Consider the following 20,490-nt stretch of genomic DNA (forward strand, 5'->3'; position numbering starts at 1 on the left):
ATTGTTTCGCCTCTCAAAAGTTTTCAACTATCTTTTTTTTTTCTCTCGAAACATGGCTCCAAGGGTTTTAATGGATGTTTTTTAACTAAATATCATTTTCTGTGTGTATGTGACATGAATTTCAGCATCACTCTCTGGAATTTCATGCAATGAAAATAGCAGCGTAATTTCACTGCTATTTTCGTTGTTCAGTAGCAAAATCACAGTATAGCAGTGAAATTTCACTGCTAAAGATGCTACTCTGTAGCAAAATTTCATTGTTAGGAGCGGCTGCACAGTAGCAAAATTTCGCTGGCCAATGAATGGAATCCCCGACATCTCGACAAAAAAGTGCTACTGGAACGCTGTTGTGCCCTCGACGTGTTGTAGTGGATTTTGAAGTATGTGTGTGGAAGTTAACATTTTATTCAAACTCTTTAATGCTTCTTGACACCTCCTGGATCATACATACTCTACATCCTTTCTAGTCAACCAATATAGAGGCATAATCACATCAAGGAAACTTTAATAATATGATGTGCCATTTAATATGACCTAGGAATATCTAGTTAATTTCTTGGAATTTCTTGATGCGTAGATTTACAATGACTTTAACCTTGGCCAGATCCATTACCAATCCATCCTGCCAGCACACTGTGTCCTAGATGGGACCCGTTGGTAATTGTAAAAGCACATTTTGTCGGGTTTAGGCTGAGCCTAGTCTCGTTGCATTTTTCAAGGCATAATGTAAAGTGATGAGAACATTATCTATCGTTTTTCCAAACACAATAAAATCATACATAAAGACTCCATAAAGGTGCTTAGGTACTCATAGAAGATTTCCTAAACCATTTGCTTTGAAAGTTACTAGAGCATTTTTCAATCCAAATGTCATCACATTGGAAGCAAATGCTCCCCCCATTAATGCCACAAAAGCTACTTTTCTTTGCCTCTTGTGGCCATCTAGACTTGATTATAGCCACTAAAAGCCAATAAAAAATGAATCTTAATCCATTGCCTTGAATAGGAAATTGTCCTCATGCATATGAGAAGTAATTTCCCACTAGTTGTATTGGTTTAACCTATGGAAGCCAAGGGAAATGAAAGAAAGCTGCTACTGTTAAGGCAATTGACTGAGATGGAAAGTTTCTCCTCTATTTTTTCTAATTTTAGGGCAATGGTCCTTAGTAACTTTGGGTGGATACAGTTAGTCCTTGATTTCTTTTTTTGATGATGGCGATGCACTGATTCTATAGGCCTTTGATAGCGTGGTCCCATAACACTTAGGCACAAGGTAAGCTAAGATATGTGCATTGGAACATTCACTCATACTGTGCTGATGTTGCCATCGGGAAAGCATCTCTGTTCCTTCTTGCGCTAATGTATAGATCTATTTGACATACAAGAATCTTCTCTCCTAGGTATCGGACCTTGGGAGCCCTAGATTGATGCTTAACTTATATTCGTCTTTGACTTGGGCACACTCTAGCTTCCTATTGGAGCCAAAGATCTCTTAGGGGCAACTGTGGCATTAGTCTTCTTGATTGAGGGTTCTCTTTAGGGAAAGCCTTAGCAACATTTTTAGCCATACAAACTACTTTGGTGATGGAGTTTGGCTTAGCATTTTGAACCAACATGTCCATTGGTGGGTTAAGCTTCCCAATAAATATATTAAGTAGAGTGGTCTCATCCATAGGAGGAGCAATGCATATAAGATTCACACAAGATTGATGGTACACTACTTTGATAATTTTCTCCTCCTACGACTACGACGAAAGCTCTAATAATTCATTCATTATGTCTTCATCATAGCCAAGTGGACAATAACTTTGGAACAAGCACGTCTTTAGATCATTCCACCTTAATTGTTCTTTAGATCATTCCACCTTAATTGGTCTTTACTTTGAAATGGTTCTTCCACCTAGAGCATGCCACACCAATAATCTTCAAATGAGCTAATGCCATTTTGCTACATTCATTGTAACCGACTATAAAAAAATACGTTCATTTTGCTACGTTCATTGTAACCGACTATGTAAACATACGTTCATTTTGCTATGTTCATTGTAACCAACTATATAAAAATACTCCTCCATATTATTGATCTAGTTACGAATGATTTCATCTATATTATTTCCTTCTCCTTGTAAGGGTGCAGGACAAGATTTATGAAATGTGTCTCGAATATCACTATTTAGTTATTCCACTATTACTTGGTGGGAAGATTTTCCCACACGTCTCATGGTGAGACATGTTTTATAGAAACTTTTTTTGCAATTATTTCACACCTTGTCATTACTATGGGTATTATTTTAGACCTTATAACTTATGTATAAATCACATATTTTTTCCTTGTTATTTATCATACACATCACTATGTTCCCCCTACATCTATGTATATATATGTACATTAAGTATTTTCATTTCTATGGTTGGGTGGTTTTATCTAGAGTAATAAGTTTCAACCTATTAAGGGGAAATATTTACATAACTCTTGAAAAACCAAGTGCATGCCAAATAAAGTCAAGAATGGGTGGGAGACATACCTTATAGTATTGATATGCATTATTATGTAGTGAGTGAATAAGTCAATATTTTCCAATATTATAATATTATTGGGAGGTGCATGCATGTCTTGCTTAAGATGGATACAAGGGAGCACTGACATGCTCTTACAAGTGGGGACTACTTTGATCTTGTATTAAAGTGCTAAGTCCATAAACCATGTGTATTCAGATGCCTTTTATAGTGAATGACTAAGGAAGTATCTTCCAAATAAAGAATGCAAAAATGAAGGGGTCCTCTTGGAAGACTTTTGTTTTGGGGTATGCAAATTTGATTCAAAGTTTTGAGCATCTTTCGCTCGAAATTTGGAAATCAAAGTTCATGAACTACGTTGTAGGTTGTGGAAAAGTTTTCTATAGAATGGGTCGTGAAGTTCAACTTTTCTTTTTGAAGCTTCTCAATCCAAGCTATACACAAAAAGTTACAGAGCCAAAATAGTGGCTTACAAAATTATGGATAGCTTGCTCAGATCTCTTCATCACTTCTACTCTTACCCAAAATCACACTCCCCATTTTGTAATGTTTTCACCCCACACCTATTTATATGACGATTGAAAACCTTGGCTCAAATGGAAAATTGTAATATCTTTTGGAATCTTCCTCCACCACCTTGGACCTAGCAACAGCTAAGACATGGTGTAGTTACAACCTCTTCATCAAACCACTTTCACATCACTTATATCTTTGCTAAGGGATTCACCCTCCACCTTTAAAAAGGGTCCATCTATCATCATCAAGGACATCTTTCTTATTTTCTCCTTAGCCCTCAAGATTATGTTAATCTCTTTCTTCCCAACACCCATGCCATCATAAAGTCCTTAGTCCTCTCCCAATGCTCACTCCCTCATCCTAGCTCTCTACAACTATTGTGGGAGGTTGACATTAACCCATAAATATGATTGCAACAATGAATAAATAGATAGGAAAAAATAATATACTCAATACTCAAGATTGGGTCTAGTCTGCCCCTCCACAAGAGTGAGCCATGCTTTCTCTTAGTGTACTTAAATACATTTCATGGGTAGCCTTTGTTGGGACTCAAAAATAGGATACTTTTACCAAAATGTTTACTTCCTCAAGAATAGTATTCTCAAAAGTCGCTTGCTTCAAAAATAGCTTTCTTGAATGTGAAAGCTAGGCTTCTTCTTAAAAATATGTGTGAGCCTTGAATCTTATAAAAGTGCACATGCCATGAAAATTAAAATATGCACTAGGGAGCTTTCACATGTCCCAATTAACATATATACATTGTTAATAAATATGAATAGCATCCAAATAAATCAATGGCGCTTATCATCACAAAATCAAATATTATTTATTAATATTCAAAATTTGTCATCTCAAAGTATATTTCTTGATTGTCATCAGCTCGCCTCCATTATCCAGTCCAATGATCTGCACTTACATTAACTGGCCAATCGATTAATAAATTAATTTATTGAATGAATATCCATGTAAAATTTCATATCAATAAGACGATGCAACCAATACTTTCCACGCATGTATGGTTTCACCCTCATATGCATAAAGTAAGCTAAGAATCATTCGGGTTAGAAAGGCATCCCAATCTAAACCCGTCAAGGAGAATTCATAACACAAAAAACCCAGGAGAAAAATAATCCATGAATTCTTTTAAGAATCCATAATTTACAGAACATGGGAATATATAAAATATTCCATAAATTCATCCTCACATAACTTGCCCCGTGGGTGATAAACAACTGTCCTCAGTTGTCAATAAATCATTAATAATAATCATGAGCTAGAATCCTTGTAAGATGCAGTCAAAGATGGATAGGCGACGAGGGCATTATCAGGTAACCATTGAGAATCTTCAATTGGGTGACCTTTATATTTGACGAAATATCTATGATAAGCATTACGGTTGGTTCTTTTCTAATTTAGTCTCATTAGATGATAAAAAGGGAAAAAAATTAAACAGATGAATATACAATATATTATATAGTCGGAGAAAAAAGTTTTGTTCTAACAAAACTTTTTCCTAATATATAATATACAATATATTATATAGTCGGAGAAAAAAGTTTTGTTCTAACAAAATGAATGTACAATTCATTTTGTTCTAACAAAATGAATGTACAATTCTCTATAAACATTAGTTTCCATGGTCACAAAAATCTTTTCATGAGAAAGGACGGATTGTAGGAAATGAAGGTTTTCAAGAAACTCTTCACGATAGATAGAGGAGTCGCGGATTATTCCATATTGTTCCATTAGTTGGCACAATTGAATGTTTGGGGGAAACACTCGTGTGTTGCCTATAGGTGCCATAACATAACATGATTCATGGTCGTTTGCCCAGATTTTGGCCCACTTGTCCTCTTGTTTTCCATTAAATATATGGATTAATGCGCTCACAATTTTACGAAAGAATGTGACATGTGCCAAAGGATGGAACAATTGAATTTGTTAGATAGAATGCCACTCAATCTAGTGCTACCTATTTAGCCCTTCTGAAAATGGGGTCTAGACTTTGTAGAGAGCATTAAAACCTAAATCTCAAATAAAAGGCAAAAAGGACGATGGTGGTAACAAGTACATCATGGTAGTACATCTGGGTGGTAGAGTGGGTGGATGAAAAGCAATGAGTGATTTACAAAGCAATGTCAGTAGGCCAAATTCTTGTATGAGGTGATCATGATAAGATTCGGATGTCCAATTAAGCTAGTTGGACACACTTGTTAAATGAATTTAATCAAGAATCTACACATGGTGATACCTAAGAAGTCAACTCAGAGTATTAATCCATAAGGCAATGGTCAAGCATAGTCTACAACCATAGGATCCTGAAGGGAATTATGGTCAAGATTGTGAACCAAATGGATTCCGAGACGCAAAGGTGCATTCTACACTATGGGCATTTAAAACAGCTTACAAGAACACCACATGACTAAAACCCTTTAGTATGGTGTGACGGTTGGAGGCAATCATGCCCATGAAGTTCCTAGTGCTGCCAAGTCTTAAAATAGCTATGTAGTAGAAAGGATGTTTCCAAAGAATTTGTGGATACATCACCTCCTAAAGTTATGGATGAAAAAGAGGTTATTCAGTGTGTATGGAAGAACAGATCAAGTGGTTCAAACAAGAAGGAAGCTTCATGTGGATACGAACTCAAAATTCAAAATTGTTGAGAAAGGAGATATGATGTTGTTCAATTCTAAGATGGAACTGCACATAGGAACACTAAAAATGAGATAGGTAGGACCTTAAAAATCTCTAAGAAGGTTGGTATAGGAACATTTGAATTAGAAAGTTTGCATAGCAAAAAGCTACCAAAGTCAGTCAATGTGCATAGGCAAAAATGTGTTGTGTTTTGTGGAGTGTAATGAAGGAAATCTATGGAGCTTCCAAGTATGGTTTAGGTGTGTCTCTAGTGTTCCCCTCTATTCTCTTTTCAGCAACTTCACATGGTGAGAGTAAGTGCCAAAATATGAAGAAAGCATGCACGAATTGCAAACTTCATACAAGGATGTGTTTTCATGGCGCTACATAGACAAGAAGGGAATTGACACAAGCTTCTACCAAAATCTGAAGAAATAATGCACAAATTGCAAACTTCATACAAGGATGTGTTGCATGGAGCTGCATATACATGAAGGGAATTTACACAAGCTTCTACCAACATAAGATTAATCTAAAGGAAGATAAAATTCCCATCAGGTAAGGTAGATATAGGATGAACCCATACTATGCATGGCAGGACAAGGAGAAAATAAACAAGTTGTTGAAGTTTTGGTTCAACCATCCTATGGACAAAGCAGAATGACTATCGCCAATAGTCATTGTCCCAAAGAAGAATGGAAAGTTGAGAGCCTACATAGATTACATGAAGCTTAATGTCTAGCCACAATTGTTGACCCATTCCCTATCCCTTTCAAATTCCTTATTGGATGCAATGGGAGCACAAGAAATATACTCAAGTCTAAATGGCCACAAAAGGCAAAGAAAAATAGCCTTTGTAGCATTAATGGGGAGCATTTTCTTCCAATGTGATGACATTTGGATTGAAAAATGCACTAGTAACTTTCAAGAGAATGGTTTAGGAAATCTTCTAATGAGTACCTAAGCACCTTTATGAGAGTCTTTGTGTTGGTTTTATTGTGTTTGGGAAACAGATAAATCACTTTCACTGTACATTATTCCTTGAAGAATGGAGAGAGACTAGGCTCAGCCTAAACCCAACAAAGTGTGCTTTTACAATTACCAATGGTCTCGTCTAGGACACAGTGTTAGTAGGATTGTTAGTAGGATGGATTGGCAATGGATTTGGACAAGGTCAAAGTCATTGTAAATCTGCAAGCACCAAGAAATTAACTAGATACTCCTAGGTCAAATCAAATGGCACAACATATTCATAAGGTTTCCTTGATTTTGTTATGCCTCTGTATTGCTTGACTAGAAAGGATATAGTGTATGTATGATCCAAGAGTTATCAAGAAGCATTCAAGAATTTAAAGAAAATGTTAGCTTTCACACATATACTTCAACATCTAAATTATGACATCATCTTCCATGTCTTTGTGGGTGCCCTAATGTAAGAAGCACAAGAAAGCTCATTCCGACCAATCTACTATGCAAGCAAAATGCTAAACAAAGTAGCTCGAGGAACTATTCCATCATAAAAATTTGAATCAAAGAATGATCTTATGCATTAAAAATTTCATGTACTATCTATTGGGGGAATATTCTTGAGTTCCATGTGGACCACAATGCACTTTTGTATTGGGTGTGAACAAACCCAATCTTGCATGAAAGTTGGCTCAATGGATGTTGCTACTTCAGGAGTTCAACTTCACCATTAAGCATACCTTAGGTAATAAATATGAAGTAGTTGATATACTCTCTAGGCTAGAGTCCAATGCTCCAAAAAGGGTAAAAAATAACTTTCTAAATGCATAATTGTTTGGAGTTGATAGTAAAAAACTATATCGGTATGAAGAAATATTGCAGTTCTTATCTCACTTTTCTCAAATACATGTCAAGGGACTAGACAAAGAAGCTGACCCTTAGAAGTAAGTCATTCATGGTTGTGGCTAGGCAACTGTACAAAATGGGCATTGATTAAATACTCAAGTGTGTCCAGAGCATGAGTAGCAAGCTATTTTAGCAAAAAAGCACACCAAGGATTCAGTGTGGATGACATTTTTTTGAAGAGATTATAGGAAGGAAAGTATTCCAAGCAAGAACATGGGATCCAATAACAATCAAGAATGCTCACACCTTTATGAAAGAATGTGACATGTACCAAAGGATGGAATAATTGAATTCATTAGACAGAACACCACTCAATCCAGTGCTACCTATTTAGCCCTTCCAAAAATGGGGTTTAGATTTTGTAGAGATCGTTCAAACCTATAGCCCAAATAATAGGCAACAAATGCATGATGGTGGTAGCAAGTACATCATGGTGGTGGAAGCGAGTATATCTTAGTGGTAAATTGGGTGAAGAAAAGGCAATGAGAGATTACAAAGCAATATCATGCCAAATTCTTGTATATGGTGATCATGATAAGATTTGGATTACGAATAAAGCTAGTATGGACACACTTCTTAAATGAGGTTAATCAAGAAGCTACACATGGTGTCACACAAGAAGTCAACATAGAGTATTAATCCATAAGGAAATGGATTAATGTTCATTTTTTATTGGCTTTTAGTGGGTATAATCAAGTCTAGATGGCCACAAAAGGCAAACAAAAATAGCCTTTGTGGCATTAATGGGGAGAATTTGCTTCCAATGTGATGACATTTGGATTGAAAAATGTACTAGTAACTTTCAAGAGAATGGTATAGGAAATATTCTTTGAGTACCTAAGCAACTTTATGAGAATCTTTGTGGTGGATTTTACTGTGTTTGGAAAAAAGATAGATAACTTTCATCACTTCACATTATGCCTTGAAAAATGCAGAGAGAAGTTTAACCTAAACCCAACAAAGTGTTCTTTTACAATTACTAATGGGTCTCGTCTAGGACACATATTGTTAGTAGGATGGATTGGCAATGGATCCAACCAAGGTCAAAGTCATTGTAAATCTCTAAGGACCAAGAAATTAACTAGATATTCCTGAGTAATATTCATAAGGTTTCCCTGATGTGGTTATGCCTCTATATTGCTTGACTAGAAAGGATATAGAGTACATATGATCAAGGAGGTGTCAAGAAGCATTCATGAATTTGAAGAAAATGTTAGCTTCCACACACATACTTCAACATCCAAATTATGACCTCATCTTCCATGTCTTTGTGGATGCCTTAGATGTGACCATAGGAAATGCCCTAATGTAAGAAGCACAAGAAGGCCCATTCCAACAAATCTACCATGAAAGTAGAATGCTATCCAAAGTAGCTCGAGGAACTATTACATAATAAAAAAGGAATTAGGGAATGATCATTAAAAAGTTCATGTAATATCTATTGGGGGAATATTCTTGAGTTCCATGTGGACCACAACACATTTTTGTATCTGGTGTGAACAAACCCAATCTTGCATGAAAGTTAGTTCAATGGATGTTGCTACTTCAGGAGTTCAACTTCACCATTAAGCATAGTATAGGTAATCAATATGCATTAGTTGAGTTCCTATCTAGGCTGGATTCCAACGCTCCAACAAGGGTCAAAAATGACTTTCTAAATGTATAATTATTTGGAGTTGATAGCGAAAAATTAAACTTGTATGAATAAATATTACGGTTCTTATCTAACTTATCTTTTCTTAAATACATGTCAAGGGACTAGATTGGCAAAGAAGTCGACCCTCAGAAATAAGTCATTCATGGTTGTGGCTAGGAAACTATACAAAATGGGCATTGATTAAATACTCAACTGTGTCTAGAGCATGAGCAGCAAGCTATGTTATCAACAAAGCACACCAAGGATGCAGTGTGGATGCCTTTTTTTTTAAGAGATTATAGGAAGAAAAGCATTCCAAGCATGAATATGGTGGCCAATAACAATAAAGGATGCTCACACCTTTAAGAAAGAATGTGACGTGTGCCAAAGGATGGAATAATTGAATTTATTAGATATAATGCCACTCAATCTAGTGCTACCTATTTAGCCCTTCCAAAAAATGGGATCTAGACTTTGTAGAGAGTGTTCAAACCTATATCCACCTTTACAAAAGAATGTGACATGTGCCAAAGGATAGGATAATTAAATTCATTAGATAGAATGCCACTCAATCTAGTGCTACCTTTTTATCCCTTCCAAAAAATGGGATCTAGACTTTGTAGAGAGTGTTCAAACCTATACTCCAAATAATAGGTAACAAGTACATCATGGTGGAAATAAGTACATCTTGGTGGTAAGTGGGTGGAAGAAAAGGCAAAATGAGAGGTTACAAAGCAATGCCATTAGCTAAATTCTTGTATAAGGTGATCATGATAAGATTCCGATGGCCAATTAAGCTAGTATGGACACACTTCTTAAATGAGGTTAATCAAGAAGCTACACATGGTGATACACAAGGCTCACACCTATTTTTAAGAGAAAGCCTAGCTTGCACGTTCAAGAAAGTTATTTTTGAAGCAAGCCACTTTTGAGAATACTATTCTTGAGGAAGTAGACATTTTTGTAAAAGTATACTATTTTGAGTCCCAAAGGCTACCCATGAAATATATTTAAGTATACCAAGAGAAAGGGTGGCTCACTCTTGTGTGTGGGGGAAGATTGGACCCAATCTTGAGTATTGTGAGTATAGTATTTTGTTCTATTTATTTTCTAATTCATTGCAATCATATTTATGGGTTCAAGTCAACCAACCTCCCACAACAATGGTATCAGAGCCATTTCATTATGGTATCCACAACAATGGTATGAGAGCCATTTCATTATGGTATGAGAGCCATTTGATTGCAATTGATTGAAGCCATGAAGAGCTAGTGAATAAAAAATCTTGTCCTAAGGTAAAAATTTTCATTCAAGGTTTTTTTCTGCCCAATAGTGGCCAATAGGTAACAAGAAAAGGATAACTCTTTTACCCAATGGTCCATAACTCTTTTACCCAATGGTCCATTCAAGGTGGAAAACCATTTTTCCATTTTCAAAACCACTTCAAATCCAAAAACCATCTTTCTGATTCCAATCTCTCTCTCATCATCGGATTCCACAGATGAATTTCCCTCACCATGGAGGCTTGTAAACCACCTTTAGCATGTTCTCTAGTTTTAATTTGCGTTCTCAATCCATCCTAAATTTGGGTTCTCAATCCATCCTAAATTACTATGTAAATTTCGCCTGCGCGCTACTTCTTTTTATTTTTTTAAATTTCTTTAATTATTCTCTCTCTCTCTCTCTCTCTCTCTCTCTCTCTTTTTGCTGTGCGCGCTGCCGGCTTAAAGCTAAGGTAAGTTTAGCTTTTATATATATATATATATATATATATATATATATATATATGCATATGTATATATATATATATATCTAGATAGATTAACTAAATTCAAGTTCTTGTTTTATTAAAGGTTGTACATGTATATATATAAATATATATATGACCTAGCAAAAATTTGTGTTCAATTATTTCTTTTTGCTATTCTCTCCTAACCCAAAGTTTAGGGCTTTTTCAAAGTTTCTTTAGGTTATTAAGTTGCATATATATATATAGTTTTTTCTTATTTAAACATGAAGGTTTAAAGTCAAATGCAAATTTTTGAATGATTATATAGTCGCATATCATCTCAACAATACTTTTCGATGAATCGAACATGTTATAAAAACTTACATGCAATATCAAGGTAATATTATTTTAAATTTCTTCCACGACTAACTATTTTGACTCTCTTTTTGCCAGAAAAATTATTACAATGAAAAATTTTAATCCGCAAAATCCAGCCTAGCAACTACCCCAACTTCTACAACTTATGACTGAATGCCTCCATCTCTCTTACATATCCTTGATTGTTATTGGACACCATATTCTTTCTTGGAATACTTTCCGTCCTATAATCTCTTCAAAAAAATGTCACTACATCCTTGTTGTGTTTTGTTACTAACATAGCTTGCTTCTCATGCTCAGGACACAATTGAGTATTTGATCAATACCCATTTTGTAGAGTTTCCCAGCCACCACAACCATGAATGACTTACTTCTAAGGGTTAGCTTCTTTTTCTAGTCCCTTGACATGTACTTGAGAAAAGATAAGTCAGATAAGAACTGTAATATTTCTTCATACTAGTCACTATCAACTCTAAACAATTATGCATTTAGATAGTCATTTTTTACCCTTGTTAGAGCGTTGGACTCGAGCCTAGATAGGAACTCAACTATTGCATATTGATTACTTGGGGTTTGGTTAATGGTGAAGTTGAACTCTTGAAGTAGCAACATACATTGAGCTTAATTTCATGCAAGATTGGGTTTATTCATACCCGATACAAAAGTGCATTGTGGTCCACATGGAACTCAAGAATACTCCCCCAATTAGATAGTGCATGAACTTTTTAATGGATAAGATCATTCCTTAATTCCATTTTTGTGATGGAATAGTCCTTGAGCTACTTTGGATAGTATTCTGCTTGCATAGTGGATTGGTCGGAACGAGATTTCTTGTGCTTCTTGCATCAGGGAACTTCCTATGGCCACATCTAAGGCATCCAAAAAGACATGAATGATGAGGTCATGTTTGGATGTTGAAGTATGTGTGTGGAAGCTAACATTTTCTTCAAATTCCTGAATGCTTCTTGACACCTCCTAGATCAAACGTTCTCTACATCCTTTCTAGTCGAGCAATACAGAGGCATAACCACATTAGGAAAACCTTATGAATATCTAGGAATATCTAGTTAATTTCTTGGTGATTGCAGACTTACAATGACTTTGACCTTGGCCGCGGATCCATTGCCAATCCATCCTACTAACACTATGTGTCCTAGAAGGGACCCATTGGTAATTGTAAAAGCACACTTTGTTGGGTTTAGGCTGAGCCTAATCTCTCTACATTTTTCAAGGCATAATGTAAAGTGATGAAAATGATTTATCTCTAAACATAGTAAAATCATCCACAAAGACACTCATAAAGGTGCTTAGGTATCATAGAAGGTTTCCTAAACCATTCTCTTGAAAGTTACTAGTGCATTTCTCAATCCAAATGTCATCACATTAGAAGCAAATTCTCCCCATTAATGCCACAAGGGATATTTTTCTTTACCTTTTGTGGCCATCTAGACTTGATTATTCCCACTAAAAGCTAGTAAAAAATGATTATTAATCCATCTTGTGGATTAATACTCTGTGTTGACTCCTTCTGTCTCACCATGTGTAGCTTCTTGTTTAACCTCATTTAAGAAGTGTGTCCATACTAGCTTAATTGGACATCTGAATCTTATCATGATGACCTCAAATAAGAATTTGGCTTACTGACATTTTTTTTGTAATCTCTCATTGCCTTTTCTTCCACCCACTTTACCACTAAGATGTACTTGCCAACCATGATGTACTTGTTGCTTATTTTTGGGCTATAGGTTTGAATGGCCTCTAAAAAGTCTAGATCCCCTTTCTTGAAGGGCTAAATAGGTAACACTGGATTGAGTGGCATTCTATCTAACAAATTCAATTGTTCCATCATTTGGCACATGTCACATTCTTTCATAAAGTGTGAACATCGTTGATTGTTATTGGCCACCGTATATACTTTCTTGGAATACTTTCCTTCCTATAGTCTCTTCAAACAAATGTCATCCACACTGCATCCTTGATGTGCTTTGTTGCTAATCCTCTAGACACACTTGAGTATTAATCAACGCCCATTTTTTAGAGTTTCCCAGCCACAACCAGGAATGACTCTTGAGGTTAGCTTCTTAGTCTAGTCCATTAACATGTATTTGAAAAAAGATAAGTCAGATAAGAACTGTATTATTTCTGCATACCAGTTTATTTTTTCACTATCAACTCCAAACAATTATACATTTAGAAAGTCTTTTTTGACCCTTATTTAAGTGGCGAACTCCAGCCTAGATAGGAACTCAACTACTGCATTTGCTGTATTGTTTTCAATGCGCTCCCCCCACAAAATATCCATGGCTACTATGATGCCAATGCTAGCTCTAGTTACTATTTACAATGCTAGTTACGATGAGCATGTTGGTGCTCGTAGGTCTTACTCCAATTAGGTTTATAATGCCAGTTATGATGAGACATATTCTAAGGATAGAGGAGTGACTATAGATAGGCAGGTTGTGCTGGTCTCAACAAGATGATATCCAGAATATTCGGATTTTGGGGGACTACCCAGGTAGAGAACCCGTGACTCAAAACATAATTGAACTAAAAGTGGAGGAAGAATCCCCCTTCGATTCTGGTGTAAATTCTTTTGTAGAGTGACACTTCCAAGTAATGGAAGCTTGGCTTATCCTTTTAGACTCATGGGCCAAGGCAGAGCACCTCAGATGTAGATATGTTTGATGAAGATGTGAATGTTGGATGCCGAAGACATATGTCTTGAGACAGGCATCAATGCTAAAAGATTAGATAGCTCCATTAAGGAAGCATAGGATATAGAACATGTGGTGGTCTCAGCATCATTGATTGAAGCACCTTATCCCTTCCTTGAAGGAAGAAAAACATTGAAAGAAAGATTAATCTATTCAATCTCTTACCAAAGATTGATCTAAAAGGTATTGCACATATTGTGGATGATGTTGACAAAGAATTCCTCCATGCTTAAATTCTTTGTAGAATCCAATGGATAATGATGACCAAATTGAAAGCATGCTCTTGTTAAAGTAGCTCTTAAACTTGTTGATGTAGCTTTTCTTCATGTCGATTTAGATATAGCTCTTGGTATCATCCTTGATTTCATTGTGTTATGAAATCCATGTAGGCAAAGATAAAACATTTCCTCAATGTGTTCATAAAGCCTTACATGATGATGATGTCCATCCCTTTCAAAAGATAAAGAAACAAATATGCATAAAGGAGTATTTGTCTTATCCACATGAACAGTGTCTTACCCTTGTATATGTTGCTGGGTAATCAACACTTAATGTTTTTACTTTATCTACAGAAGACACCATTACAGATTGAAAGAACTACAGAGCCAAATACAAATAAAGACTGAAACATCATATAATATTAAGATAATAACTGATCATACAACTGTTAAGCATTGCTGCTCGTTGCGTATCCCACAGGACTAATTTATAGGAATACAAGGATAGATCTAAAGTAGCACCCGCCGATTCGAGTAATATCTCACCGACTAAATACTATATATATGGAAGTATAAATGAATGGCAACTTATACATTAACACATGGCACACCCAATGGGTCAGATTTCCAACCTATCTGTAAAATTTGCATCTTCATCAGCATCTAGGTAACCAAGACCCCTTTTATCTTTCAGTGTGTGATAAAATTCCTTCGCCTGAGGATACTTTTCCTTGTAACGCACAAAGGTGTCAATAGAATAGGTAGAATGAAATGACCACCAATGTGAAATGTTGTCAATGCATATGCAAGAGCATAGAGCCAATGATGATCCCAAGTGACTGTGCCATCCGGCCCTACATACATTCCCTCTAGTCATTTGATTGGGCGGGACGAAGAATCTCCTCTGGGAGTATGCTAAGGTGAAGGAGATCTTCGAAGAGGGGTTTGTCAAGGAGCACCAGCAGCAGAAGCAACAGATTCTCCAACAGCAGCACCATTAGAATACTTTAAAAGAAATCAATTAATATTATTCTAATTAGCCGGCAACCAGGGCAAAGGTGTGACTAACAATAACCACAAAAGAAGTAATATATTCTACTTCTTGAACACAATCTGCATGAAGTTTTACAACGCCTAAGCCTAGTGTAGCTGGTGGGATATGTCTGGTCAACATGCGATTATGGGAGGTATGCTCCTTGTTGAGCAAATCAACAAGTTGTTTTGACCGCTCCCTCTCTTCTTGAAGAGCTTGTTACCAATGCGCCCATGTTTCATCTGTAATAGATTTATTCATTGCCTGGGTCAGAGAGCTTGTAAGGGTCTCTACCTCCTGGCTTTGCTTAGTGAGCCGTTTCCTCGGCATTTACTAATCTTCCTGAAGACACCGTATCTGTGTAGCCTTGTCACTTTTACTCTGCTCCATTTGAGTAACAAGGTCATCTTTTTCCTGAGTAAGCTTTTGGTATTGAGACCGAAGGAGCACTAACTCAGACATTGATTATTTGGCCTCGTTTTTCTAAGACTGGAGCTCAGTTGTCAACTCCGCTAGTTGTCATTGAAGCTTATGAGAAGAAGATGTCACAACATCGAGCTTGTAACTCTGCACCTCTGCTAGTACTGGCACCATCCACACTTTGCCGAAGTGACCCATGAGGTATTAGAGCTAAACAACATATGGGTGGGTGCTCCATGGCCGCTAGTAAGCGTTGAGTCATATTCTCATACAGCTGTTGTTGCAAGTCTGCTAGGCCCCTCAACTGCTATTCATCCCATTCAATTGGTGTAACCTCATAGAGGTCTTCCTCCGTATCATTCTGAATAGCAGTGAGGGCTTTTCCACTCTAGCCTGCAGAGCATGCTTCTCAACTTCTTTTGCATCTGATGATTGTTGCAAAGAATTAATCATATCCAGATGGGTCCGGACAACCTGCTACACGTGGGCATCTTCCTACGTTAGGCAATCAGAGGATGACTGGAGATCCATCTATATATCAGTAATAAGCAAAAGATTTTCCAGGGCTTTCCCTCATAGTTTGTCTTTCTGAGCCTCGAGTGTTGTAAGCTCGGCCTCCTTACTGTCCAGCACTGCCCGCCTGAAGATCAACATGTTGTATGGCAAGGTCAGCATTGGTTGCATTGGCAGCCATGCTATTCTCTAAGTCCTCCTTAATTGACCGGTGGACAATATCTAGTTCCACATGTTGCTGCCCTAGCTATCTGCTTTGCTCAGTGTGCTCACGTTGTACCACCGAATATACCTGGTAGAGAGACCACATTTCTTGTGACATAGTGGTATCTTCATTTTAGAGGCATAAGACAGTCTCACCCACATAATAAAGATAGTCTAGAGTGGCACCTATCCATTCTTGTTGGAGTTTGACAAGGAATGGTGGGGACCCACCACTACTTGAAGATTGGTTGAAGCCAGTTCAGCCTTAACCTCCGGCTTGAGAAACAGGTTTAGGGGAATAGGCTGTCCTGCTTTATTCTCCTTCTTCCTGGTCAGAAGTTTTGGTCACCATAGCTTTAGAGGGGATTGTAGGAGGATCAACAATTGTTGAAGTAAGCACAGTTGTTGTAATCTGTTGTCCCTTCTCGGTAGATGGTTCAACATCTTTCACCATCTTCTCAATATCAGACTCTGACATGCCTCCAGACGACTACATGGGAACCTGTCAAGCCTACTCACTAGTCAAGGGGGGCAACACATCCAAATCAGCGGGGGTGATGACCTCCTATTGCTCCTTCCCAATGGCTTTGTCTTCCTCCAAATTGATGATGAGAGGCGCCACTCCACCGACACCCTCACTTACTCTAGAGCTTGTTTTGCAGACGCCTCAAATGCCATTGTTTGTTACATACTCCTTAGCCTCTTCAGCTCTCGAGCGGAGATTCATTGGCCAGGGTCAGCAGAGCACTTATGTTTCTCGGCCAGCGCAAAATATCTTGCAGGGTCAGAGCCACCTCCCTTGATGCTATCAAATGTGCCTCCTCCGTTACCACCATCATTGGTGGTTGGACACTCTGAAAGAGGGCGGCTAAGTAAGGGGCAAGCTTACTCTTGGCGTTCATCATGGTCTTCTTGATGTCAGCGAGAAGTTTTAGGTGGAGGAGTGTGCCCCATGGAACAACACTTCCAGTTTCCCTGCAACAATCATCCACCCGGTAATTCGTTTGGAATCATAAGTGGCACGATGGGTCAAAGCCACCATCTTCCCACCAGGAAGCACAGGTGAGATCTCCGAGTAACACTGAGGCAACATGAGATTAAAAACTCATTTTGTGATGCGAGGAGTGCGCCAAACCACATTTACATTTTCTCATCTGTGGTAGACGCCATCACCAGTAGAACGGAGGTGAAAAACTAAAGCCACCAGCGCGCTGACGTAATCTCCTCCATGCCGCCATCATCGGGCTGTGGGATCGCCTCATTTTTTTGCAGTAACCAAAACTATGTGGGAGCCTCCGGGCTTCTCCGCCCACTGCTCCCAAGGTAGATGTACAAAATCGTACAACCCAACCTGTCATAGTCAATCTTCTTGGGAAGGCACCAACATGGCCTCCAAGTTTTGTAGATCTTCAAACTCCAGCATCGTGGCAGGCAAGGTGGGCGTGGGCGCGGAGAGTGTAGGAGACGATGACAGAGAGTCTTTGAAGATTGATCTGTTTTATGACGACAATTATGCAGGTAAGTGAACCAAGAAGCTCATAGTAGCCAGTTTAAGAAGATAAAGCTACAAATACTAGTCACAAATCTCCCAAACCATAATCGTCATTGTGGCACGAAGGGTATAATCTTCCTCAGTGGCCATGTAATCCTCTGTAACGATCGTAGCCAGCAGTTGTGTCAGCTTCGCCGCCCTGTCCACCATAGGAGGAGATATAACCCACCATATGCGGAGAGTGTGGTATTCAAGATGTGGAGGAACGTGACCGTCGGGTTATTTGCCCAAGATGCGAACCGTCGTTGAGCGACCTGAGGCACTCGCGTAAAGGGCTCTTCATCTTGATGATTACTAGTATCGCACCCGCGCGTTGCTGCGAGGCCGACCAAGGTTCTAGAAAAGAACTATTCCCTCTCTACAACCATCTCTCTCTCTCTCTCACACACACACACACACACATGCCCTCTCCCTCTCTCTGTCAAGTACACGCACTCTCAAATGTTGAAACTCTCTCTCTCTCTCTCTCTCACATGCACACACATATACACACCTGCTCTCTCTCTCTCTCTCTCTCTCTCTCTCACATTCACACACACACACACACATGCACACACTCCCTCTCTCTTCTTACACTCCCACACATAGAAGCGCTCTCTCTCTCTCTCTCTCTCTCTCTCTCTTTCAATCTCTCTCTCTCTCTCTCTCACTTACACTCTCTCTCTCTCTCTCTCTCTCTCTCTCTCTCTCTCTCTCTCACGCACACATACACATATGTAAATATATAGTATATACAATATTATGTTTTAGATACATAAACCTATACATAGACACATATACTTATACATATATACATGTATTTAAAAATATAAATACAAACATCGACATAATTTAATTAATTTTGATTAAAGTTTAATGTGCGGAGATGGGTGATAAGTCGTGGTCACTTTTAAATATATAGATAGATATATCATACACACATCTAAACACACACACACACACACAAACATATATATATGTATATATACATATACATATACATATACATATATATATACATATACATATATATATATATATATATACATATGTATGTATGCATATATAAATGTAAATAAAAACACACACACACACATGTATACACACATATACATATATGTTTTCTATTTAATTTATATTTTATTAAAAGATACTTTTTATTCTCTATCTCTCACTCTCTTTCTCTCTCTTTTCACCCTCCCTCATTACATCTCTCTCTCTCTCTCTCTCTCTCTCTCTCTCTCTCTCGCACATTCTACACATAGATGCAGATGTACGCACATGCATGCATATACTCTCTCTCTCTCTCTCTCTCTCTCTCTCTCTCTCTCTCTCTCTCTCTCTCACACACACACACACATACACACACATGTATACACCGCACATACACTAATCTAAACGCACACTCTCTCCTTCCACACAAACTATCTCCTACGTAGAAATTATCTGTCGTCTCTCTCTCTCTCTCTCTCTCTCTCTCTCTCTCTCTCTCTCCCCCACACACCATTAGGGAAAAAGGGAGCTCATTTTGGGGCCTTTTACGGTTTGGAAAAATAAGCTCTCAACCAATGAACAGAGGGCCAACGTAACGTTGGAAATTCACAAAAATAAAAGAAAATAGATAAAAGAAACAATATTTTATGTAGGTACAAGCGTGCTACATTAATGTGGAGATTGGTTTTTTATTCTCACAAGATCTTTGGACATGAAGATAGAATCTAGTCTGACATTTTCTCTGACAAGGGCCTTCCCGCTTCCACCTCCCTTTGAACTTTGAATTGTTGTCAAACACTTTCCTTCGAAAGGTCTACCATTCTACACCACTACCTCATTGTGCAGTAACCTCTTCTTTTCCAAAATTGCTCCCTTGATCCAGTTTGGCTTAGAGTAAGATGTTTCTTGTCAACTATCTGTCTGCCTACTTTCTCTTTCTTGAAACTTCACTTTGTTATCTTGTTTACATTACTTTGTTGTGGTTACAGATTCACAAGGTATCCATGGTGAATAAAAACTATGGTCGTTCTTGTGGAAGACGCTCTGTGGGATGATAATGCTATGAAGGCAGAATTATACCACACATCCTTACCCCGTCGACCTGCTTCTTCTATTTCTTCGGTAGAGAATTCAAGTACAGTCAAAACGGAAGGAACTTGGGAAAGGTTTACTGTTTCGAAAGGAGCATGGGTGCTCATGCAACCTAGTAAAAGAAAGAGACCCCAGACAAAAAATATTTTCTTGGCATCATAGAAGGGAAGAGTACGAGATTTTAAAATCACCAGAGGAAAGATATCGGTGAAAGAAGTTTTGATTCAGCATGTGTACATGCATAAAGAACTTGTCTTGCGAGACTATCCAAATGATCTTCCGCAACACAGGCCTAATTGTATATTTTTCTATTGTGGTTTTGTTCTTTATGAGGTGCATGGATTTTTAAGACAAAGCTTTCTTTCTTTGCTTATTGATATTCTTGTGTTATTTTATTTCAGATTTATACCCTTCATCGTATGAGACATGGCAAAACATCGATTGTATTCTGGGATTTATAGATGTTTTGCATGGATCGATAGGAGAACAA

General features: G+C 37.7%; 1 long non-coding RNA gene across 1 annotated transcript; it reads right to left on the reverse strand.

The window, feature by feature from the left end:
• Window positions 1-14,616: 14,616 nt before the first annotated feature.
• On the reverse strand, window positions 14,617-18,224 carry LOC147641970 (uncharacterized). The gene is made up of 2 exons (XR_015266501.1): window positions 17,979-18,224; window positions 14,617-17,877 (listed from the first exon to the last, which is right to left on the reverse strand). It is a non-coding gene; the product is annotated as an uncharacterized LOC147641970 (long non-coding RNA).
• Between the last annotated feature and the right edge of the window lie 2,266 nt (window positions 18,225-20,490).

This window comes from Cibotium barometz, chromosome 1, assembly GCF_041138505.1.
Source record: "Cibotium barometz isolate CiBa-2024 chromosome 1, ASM4113850v1, whole genome shotgun sequence".
Lineage (NCBI taxonomy): Eukaryota > Viridiplantae > Streptophyta > Polypodiopsida > Cyatheales > Cibotiaceae > Cibotium > Cibotium barometz.